The sequence below is a fragment of the Molothrus aeneus genome, unplaced genomic scaffold (assembly GCF_037042795.1).
Source record: "Molothrus aeneus isolate 106 unplaced genomic scaffold, BPBGC_Maene_1.0 scaffold_36, whole genome shotgun sequence".
NCBI classification, from domain to species: Eukaryota; Metazoa; Chordata; class Aves; order Passeriformes; family Icteridae; genus Molothrus; species Molothrus aeneus.
Genome location: NW_027099027.1, coordinates 3,339,981 through 3,348,157, shown reverse-complemented (window position 1 = coordinate 3,348,157; position 8,177 = coordinate 3,339,981). Strand labels below are relative to the sequence as shown.

The 8,177-nt window shown below is 53.3% G+C and overlaps 1 pseudogene; it reads right to left on the bottom strand.

Moving 5' to 3' along the window:
* Positions 1–2,213: 2,213 nt before the first annotated feature.
* Positions 2,214–4,221, bottom strand: LOC136570739 (zinc finger protein 436-like; annotated as a pseudogene).
* Positions 4,222–8,177: the final 3,956 nt, after the last annotated feature.

The following is an 8,177-nucleotide window of genomic DNA, read 5'->3' as shown; positions in this document are numbered from 1 at the left end:
TATCAGAGTCTGGACGGGAGTAGAAAATCACCAGGGGAAAAGAGCATGAACAAGTTCTGCCTTGGCACTACCTCAAGCTGTGGGGTACCAGTGGTCGGTTTCACTGGCTCTGGATTGAAGGCACTTGAGACAGTAATTCATGTTCAGACTCAAGTGTTTATTATTTCTTATCAGTAAAACAGCCTCATTACTGGGAGTTCAGCAGCTTTTCATTAGAAGGCACAAAATGGCCAACAATCTCTTGTTCCAAGGTCTTTTAAGACTAAACTATCCAATTAAGAACTGACACCTAGATTATTTTCCCTTTTAACCTAATAACTGATCCCAAAGAGCCTGCAATGTGGAATTTCTGCCCAATTACAAAAAGCCACCCAAACCCATGAAGAAGAAGGAAGAAGCATGAAGAAGAAACCCAGGACAAAACACTGGGCCCTCCATTTTGCTTCCATCCACAACATACTAAAAATCCCAAAACCTCAATTTCACAGAGTCAGAATGGACCAAAGCCCAAAAACTGGAGGTGATAAGAATGGACTAAAACCACAACCAAGGAATCTGCATCGCCCTGAAATACCTTTCCCCTTACATCAGCCTGGTGCATATTCATAGAGCCTCATGCATATCCATAAACTACTTTACATATTCCAGGAATGATTTTACATGGCCCCTCCCTGGGTCTGCCTTTTCAGAGCATGTGTGTTCTTGGCTGTGGTTCTGGCTCCTTCTCTTTATCACCTCCAGTTTTTGGGCCTTGGTGCACTCTGCCTTCAGACGGGGAGTGCTGATAGTTGGCAGATCTGTACAGGTGTCCTCATCCTGGGTGCATTGGATGTTATCCCACCCAAGCAGGCAGTTTAACAGAAGCAGCTCTTTCACTGAGCTTAATTAACAACAGAAATAAAAACTTATAACAAAGTTACTTTCAGAAACAGTCCCAGCCCATATTTGATCCCAGTCCAATTGATCCCAGTCTGTGTGGTCCTGATCCATTTGGTCCCAGCCTGTGCAGCCCCAATCCAAAGGATCCCAGCCCATATTTGATCCCAGCCCATATTTGATGCCAGCCCATCTTTGATCCCAGTCTGTGGGGTCCTGCACACACTCCCTGGGTCTGGAACTCCAGTTCCCAGCCAGGAAAAAATGTTCCTGCCCTTGAACTTCCTTCCTATCCCCTCAACAAATTGCAATAAAATTATAAACAAAGAAATAATAATTGAAATTAAATAAATTATAATAAAAAAAATCTCAACTCTTCTTTACAATACTCCAACTATGATTTAACTCAAACCAAAAATAACTATTACTATAATATTACCAATGCATAAAAATAAACAAATCATATATCAAGAAATACCTTTTGAAAATTTTAACTCGATGACTAATGTACTTTAGATAAAAAAATCTAAAGAAACAAACAAGCAATCTAACACATCTTAGTTAAACAATTCATATTACAAATATACTAAACACAAAACCAAACACCACTATAATTTCTCAGACATTTCAACCAAACAATTAAACTTTAATAACATCCTTAAGTACTCTTGAAAAATTAAAATTATTTTCAAAAGATTAATTGTGTGTGGGTGGTTTTATTTCAATATTGGTTTTTGGATTGTTTGGGTTAGATGATTTAAAAAATGGGATTTTTATAGGAATTGAATCAGCTGAGAAGGTGGCACTCTGCAAACAGAACTGACTGAAAATGAACGGGACAGAAATCAGTAACTCTGAAAGTTTTATTTGCGATCAAATACATCCCACCCACCCAGCCCCACACAATCCCCATCCCATTGCTCCAAATTGGGATCCCACTTCTCCCAATCTCCTTCCAACCCCATCTCACCCTGGTGGCTGTGGAATGGATTGAGTTTGGCATGGGAATGAGGTTTTTTGAGGAGCGAACAAGGAATTTGAGGTAGGATTGAGCCTTTTTGGGTTAACATTCAGTTATTTTCAGTGGAATTTGAGTGGTTTTGAGGTGACAGATCGATCCCTCTTGGCTTTTGGAGTAGAGAGAGAGGGAGAAGAGAAAAAAATTAAGGCCAAACAAACGGACAAGCAGCCAGGAGTGTTCCCAACATGGATCACAGGGAATGTGAGTGACCAGGGCTGTGCCCAAAGTGCCTCCTCCAGTGGGGGATGGAGCTGCAGCAGCGCACGAAGCTCTTCCCGCACTCGGGGCACTTGCAGGGCTTCCCTTACTGGTGCCTCCGTTGGTGTTGGGTCAAGGTAGAGCTGCTGGAGAAGCTCTTCCCACACTGGGGACACTCGTAGGGCCTCTCCCCAGTGTGGATGCGCTGGTGAATGATGAGGTCAGAGTTGTACTTGAATCCCTTCCCGCAGTCAGGGCAGCAGAAGGGCCTCTCCTCTGTGTGAATCCGATAGTGCTGGAGGAGATGGGAGCTGGTCTGAAACCTCTTCCTGCATTTATCACACTCGTAGGGCCTCTCCCCAGTGTGGATGCGCCGGTGCCTGACGAGGTCGGAGTTGCGCTTGAATCCCTTCCCACAGTCGGGGCATTGGAAGGGCCTCTCCTCTGTGTGACTCTGATAGTGCAGGAGAAGATGGGAGCTGGTCTGAAAGCTCTTCCCACACTTGGAACACTCATAGGGCCTCTCCCCTGTGTGGGTCCTCTGGTGCTTGATCAGGTGGGAGCTCCGGCTGAAGCTCTTCCCACACTCGCCACACTCGTAGGGCCTCTCCCCAGTGTGGATCCTCTGGTGCTTGATCAGCTCGGAGTTCCACCTGAAGCTCTTCCCACACTCCACGCACGTGTGGGGCTTCTCCCCATCATGGAGCTGCTCATGGAGCACCAGCTCCGAGCTCTGGCTCCATCTCTGGCCGCCTTCCCGGCCCAGGCTGGCTCTTTCCCCCTCACATCCCCGCCATCTGCGTTTGCAGCCCCTCCTCGTGCGGCATCTCCGGGCCTTTTCCTGCCCGTTGGCTTCCTGCGCCGTGGAGCCGCTCAAAACGGCCTCTGCCACCAGGTTCTGCCGCGGGCATTTGTCCTCCCTGCTCTCCATGCTCAGCTCCTGCTCTGGGCGAGGAAGGACAAGGACAGCATGGGATTTGCCTCTGTGCCACAGGCAAGGGCAACGAGATCCCCCCAGGGCTGTGCTGCAGCCAGGGGCCGTGCTGGGCTGGGAGATGGAGCAGCACAGAGGGGAAAGGGGCACTGACTTCCTCCTCACCTGCCTCAGTGTCCCGGGGCATCTTCCTCTTCCTCGCAGCCTCTCAGGGTTGGCAATGGGAAATCCTGGTTTGGGGAAAACAAGGGATGAGCGCGTTTGTAGGAGCGTCGGGGGTAGCACAGTCGGGATGGACGGAGATGAGAGATCTCTGCAGCCAGGTCGTGGAACTTGTGGTTTATTGCAAAGGGCCTGGGTGCAGGGCCCTGCTTGGAGCTGCCAGCCACAGCTTGGAGCAGGCCTGAGAGAAGAGAGGAGCAGAGAGGATGAGAGGGTGAGAGAGTAAGAGGGTAAGACTGTAAGAGAGTAAGGTTCCCGTTACAATACAATGAATCTTCTTCTGTGTTAAATATTCTATTTCTCACTAACCAGTCCAGTACAAGATACAAATCCTTTAGCATTTACATACAACCTGTAAGAATCATTACATCACCATACTGTGTTACATTTTCAACCCTAAAAACACCTCTTTGGAGCCCTTCTGCTGAGCTAGTAGGGTGTGCTCTGACCCTTGGACCTGTCAGCAAGCAGAGGGAATTGTTTCATCAGAAGGGGATTACCTTCAGTCGGGCCACACCATTGTTTTCCTTTTGTTCAGTAACTACGGTATCTAAAAGCTTGCTTTCATTCCAATCTTGCTTAGAGTTCCTATACTCTCAAAAGCTTTTGAGAATATAGTAACTATAAGCAAGATTGGAATGAAAGGCCAGACAATAATATTCATAAGGCTTTCCTGTTTCATCGACCCCAACACACGCTTAGTTTGAAGGTCTCTCTGCCCAGGTACATCTCTAGTCCGGCCATGTGGGCTCCAGAAAACCCTCCCAAACACCAAGATTCAGCCCTGGAAAAGCCTCCCAGGGCTTCCCCGTCCCTGGTCCTTCCCCTCTGGTGTTCAGGGGTTCCCCCCTGTCCCAGCTGCTGGGGTCACGCTTGGATTGGGGGTCCCCCTTCTCCTGGGTGCCCGCCCTGCCCAGGCTGCTGGCAGTGCCAGCAATGCCAAAAGCTCCCCCCTCTTGGCTCTCCCCATTTCGGGATGCTGGGGCTGTTTGGGCTCCCGGGCTCCCTTCTCCCCTCATTCTCTGCTCTGGGCTGCAGCGGCTCCAAGGAGTCCCCCCTGCCCCTCTCCAGGCTCTTGAGGCTCCCGCCAATGGCGGCGCTCCCCCCTCTCTGGCCTCCCCACTTTGGCCTCCTGGGGGACACAGGGCTCTGCTCCTCCAGGCTGCCTCTGCCGGCAGCCGCCACCGCCACCCCCCGATGTCCCCCCGAGGGGCCTTTTCCGCTCAGCCTTGGACTTCTTCATTCTCCAAACATCCCCCCAAAAACCCAACCCAGGGACCCCCCGGGATATCCGGGCCGGGCTCCCCCTCCCCGCTCACCTGCGCCATGGGGGGGGGGGGGGGGCGATGATCCCACAGGTGGGGGCTGCGAATTCAGGCAGGGATCGAGACCGCGTGGCTCCCTCAGCTCAGCCTTGATCCGCCCTTGTCCTTCCTCTTACTCCCGGTCCTCCTCTGTCCTATCTCCACCTCCCTCTCCTCCTCCCCCTAACCCCGCCTCCTTCACTGCTTTTTCTCCTCCGGCTCCTCCTCTTCCATCCCCCCTCCTCCTCCTCCTCTGTGTTATCTCCACCTCCTGCTCCTCTTCCATCCCGCCCCTTCCATTCCTTCTCCTCCTCCTCCCCCCTTACCCCGCCTCCTCCTCCCCCTCCATCCCTGCCCTTCCCTCCCTCCTCCTCCTCCCCCAGCAGCAGCCACACCCTCGGTGCCCCGTTCCCGCAGCCCTCGCAGCCCGCGGCAGCAGCGGCGATGGAGCCGGGACAGGTCGGCATGGGCAGCGCGGGGCTCTCGGCTGCTCCCAGCCGCTGCGGGCGGGGGGAAGCCGGCCCGGGCCAAAGGAGAGGCAAACTGGGCAAACTGGGGGCTGCACATCCAAACTGGGCCTTGCTGGGGACCCTGCCTGGCCACTGCCAGCCCTTGGGGCTCCTCTCGGCACATCCGCCAGGGGGGAACGCACACAGGCCTGGGGGATCCCAGCAGTGGCAGCACTGCCAGGGACTGGGCTGCACTGGGATCGTACTGGGAGCGACTGGAACCATACTGGGGGGACTGGAACCACACTGGGAACAACTGGGACCATGCTGGGGAGAACTGGGACCATGCTGGGGGCAACTGGGAGTGAGTGGGACCATGCTGGGAGGGACTGGGATCATATGGGGAGGGACTGGGACTAGAGCAGGGGCAACTGGGTCCAACTGGGACCATCCTGGGAGTGTCTGTAACCATAGGGGAGTGATGGAAGCACACTGGGAACAGCTGGGCCCATGCTGGGAGCAACTGGGATCACTCTGGGGGCACTGGCATCAGACTGGGAGTGACTGGGAGCAACTGGGATTAGACTGCAAGGGACTGGGATCATACTGGGAGTGGCTACACTCATACTGGGATTATACTGGGTGTGAATGGAACCCGACTGGGGCTTACTGGGAGCTACTGGGCCCATGTTGGGAGGAAAATGTGACACACTGGGAGCAACTGGGATCAACTGGAAGGTTCTGGAACCATGCTGAGAGGACTGAGACTACAACTGGGGCAACTGGGATCATACTGGGAGCAACTGGGGCCACCCTTTGAGCAACAGATGGAAACTGGGATGATGCTAGAGGAAACTGGGAGGAACTGGGCAAGACTGGGATCATTCTGAGGTCACTAAAACATACTGGGAGTGTCTCTAACCATCCTGGGGGCACTGGAACCACACTGGGAACAGCTGGGACCATGCTGGGAGCAACTGGGACGATGCTGGGGGAAACTGAATCTACCCTGGAGGCAACTGGGCACGACTGGGACCCTGCTGGGAGGGACTGGGACTATTCTTGGGGCAACTGGGATCATCATGGGAGGAACTGGGAACATCTGGAATTATGCTGGGAGCAACTGGGATCACACTGGGATCCCAGTGAGAGCAGCTGAGTCCATGCTGGGTTACACTGGGATCTCATTGAGAGCGACTGGAATCACACTGGGATTGACTGGGAGTGGCTGGTTTTGTGGATTTTGGGGGTTTGGATTTTGGGGGATTTTCTTGGCATTTTGAGGGGGAGTTTTTCTGGGGGTGTTTGGGGGTTTATTGAAATATTTTGTGGCTTTTTTTGAATTTTGGGGCTTTTACTGGGATTTTCTTAGGATTTTTTAAGATTCTCAGAAATTCTGGGAGTTTTATTGGGATTTTTAGGAGATTTTGGGGCATTTTATTGGAATTGTGGTGGCATTTAGTGGGATTCATTGGGGATTTTGTGTTTTAGGGGATTTTTGGTGGGATTGTGGGGGGGTTTTGGGGGGTTTTTTGGTGTTGCCAGGATTCCTTTGTATCGTGGGGAGATTTTGTGGGGCTTTTTCTGGTTTTGGGGACATCTTTGGGGAATTTGCGGAGTTTAATCAGGAATTTTGGGGTTATTGGGATTTCAAAGGATTTTGTGGGCTTTTATTGGGATTCTAGGGTGTTCTAATGGGATTTTGAGAGATTTAATTGGGATTTAGTGGGTTTTATTGGGACTTTTGTGGCTTTTAAGGAGATTTTGGTGCCTCTCAGCCCTTCCCCACACCCAGGGAATGCCCCAAAGCCCCTCTGAAATTCCACTAAAATCCCACAAATCCCCAAAAATTACAAGAAAACCCTCCAAAACCCCAGAGAATCTCTGAAAATCTCAGTGGAACTCAACAAAATTTTAAAAACTCACTAAATTTTCAATAAATCCTTCCCCATAAAACCCCCACAACCCCAACAAAACAGCAAAAATCCAAAACCCCCCAAATCAACAAAACCCCCCAAAATCACATAACCATCTCAAACCTCAAAAATTCTCCCCAAAAACCCCAATGATTCCCCCCAAACTCACAACAAAATCCCCCAAAGCCCAAAAAAGCCACCCCCAAATCCCCAAAAACCCTCTCAAAACCCCAAAATCCCCACAAATCCCCCCAGACTCAGTGGGGCCGTCCTGGATCAGGGGGCACCGGCCGGTGGAACAGGAGCCACTTCAGGGGGCCCTGGGAGCTTTTTGGGGAGGGGGCACCATGGGAGACCCCCCCAAAAACGGGGGGGGGGGGAACCCCTGCAGTGCCCCCTCCCCCCGAAACCCCCAGACCCCGGTTCAGTGTGGGCCTGGGACCCCCCGGGACCCCCAAATCTCCCCCAGGACCCCTCCAGGAACCCCAAACCCCCCAGAGCTCCCCCAGTGTTGGCCCAGAACCTCTCTGGACCCCCAAACCCTCCCCAGGACCCCAAAAACCTCCCCAGGACTCTCCCCCCCCCCCCCCCAGTTCTCCCCAGAATTCACCCCAGACCCACCGGAGATGCCCCCAAATCCATCAAACTGCCCCAAATCCCCCTCAGACGCCTCAATCCCCCCAAACCTCATGAAATCGCCTCAGACTCCTCGAAATTCCCCAGACCCACCTCAGAACCGCCCAGATATACTCACAACCGCCCAGTTCCTCTCGCAATCCCCCAAAATCCCCTCAGACTCTCCCAATTTCCCTCAGTTCCCCCTAAACCCTCATGAGAACGCTCCAGACGCTCTCAAGCTCCCCCCAAAGCTCCCTAAAGCCCCCTCAGACCCCCTCATTCCCCCCAAACCCACCGCACACCCTCGTGTTTCCCGTCGATGCCCCTAAAAATCCCCAATTTCCCCTCAGACCCGCCCCAAACCCCCCCAGTTTGCCCCCGGCCCCACCTCAGCTCCGCTCTCCCTCAGAATCTCGCGCCTCCACCGCGTGTGCGGGCTCCCAGCAATAGCGGCGCGCCCCGCCCCGAGCCAACCAATCAGCGCGCTGCACGTCCCGAACTAACCAATCACGGCGCGGCTCCCTCAGCAATGCCCGCCTCCCCCGCGCTGTCCCAGCCAATCAGAGGCGAGCCGGAAGCGGCGCCCCCTTCCCCGCCGCCGCCGGGACCGCCCGGGCTCGGGACAGGAGCGGGAGGGGC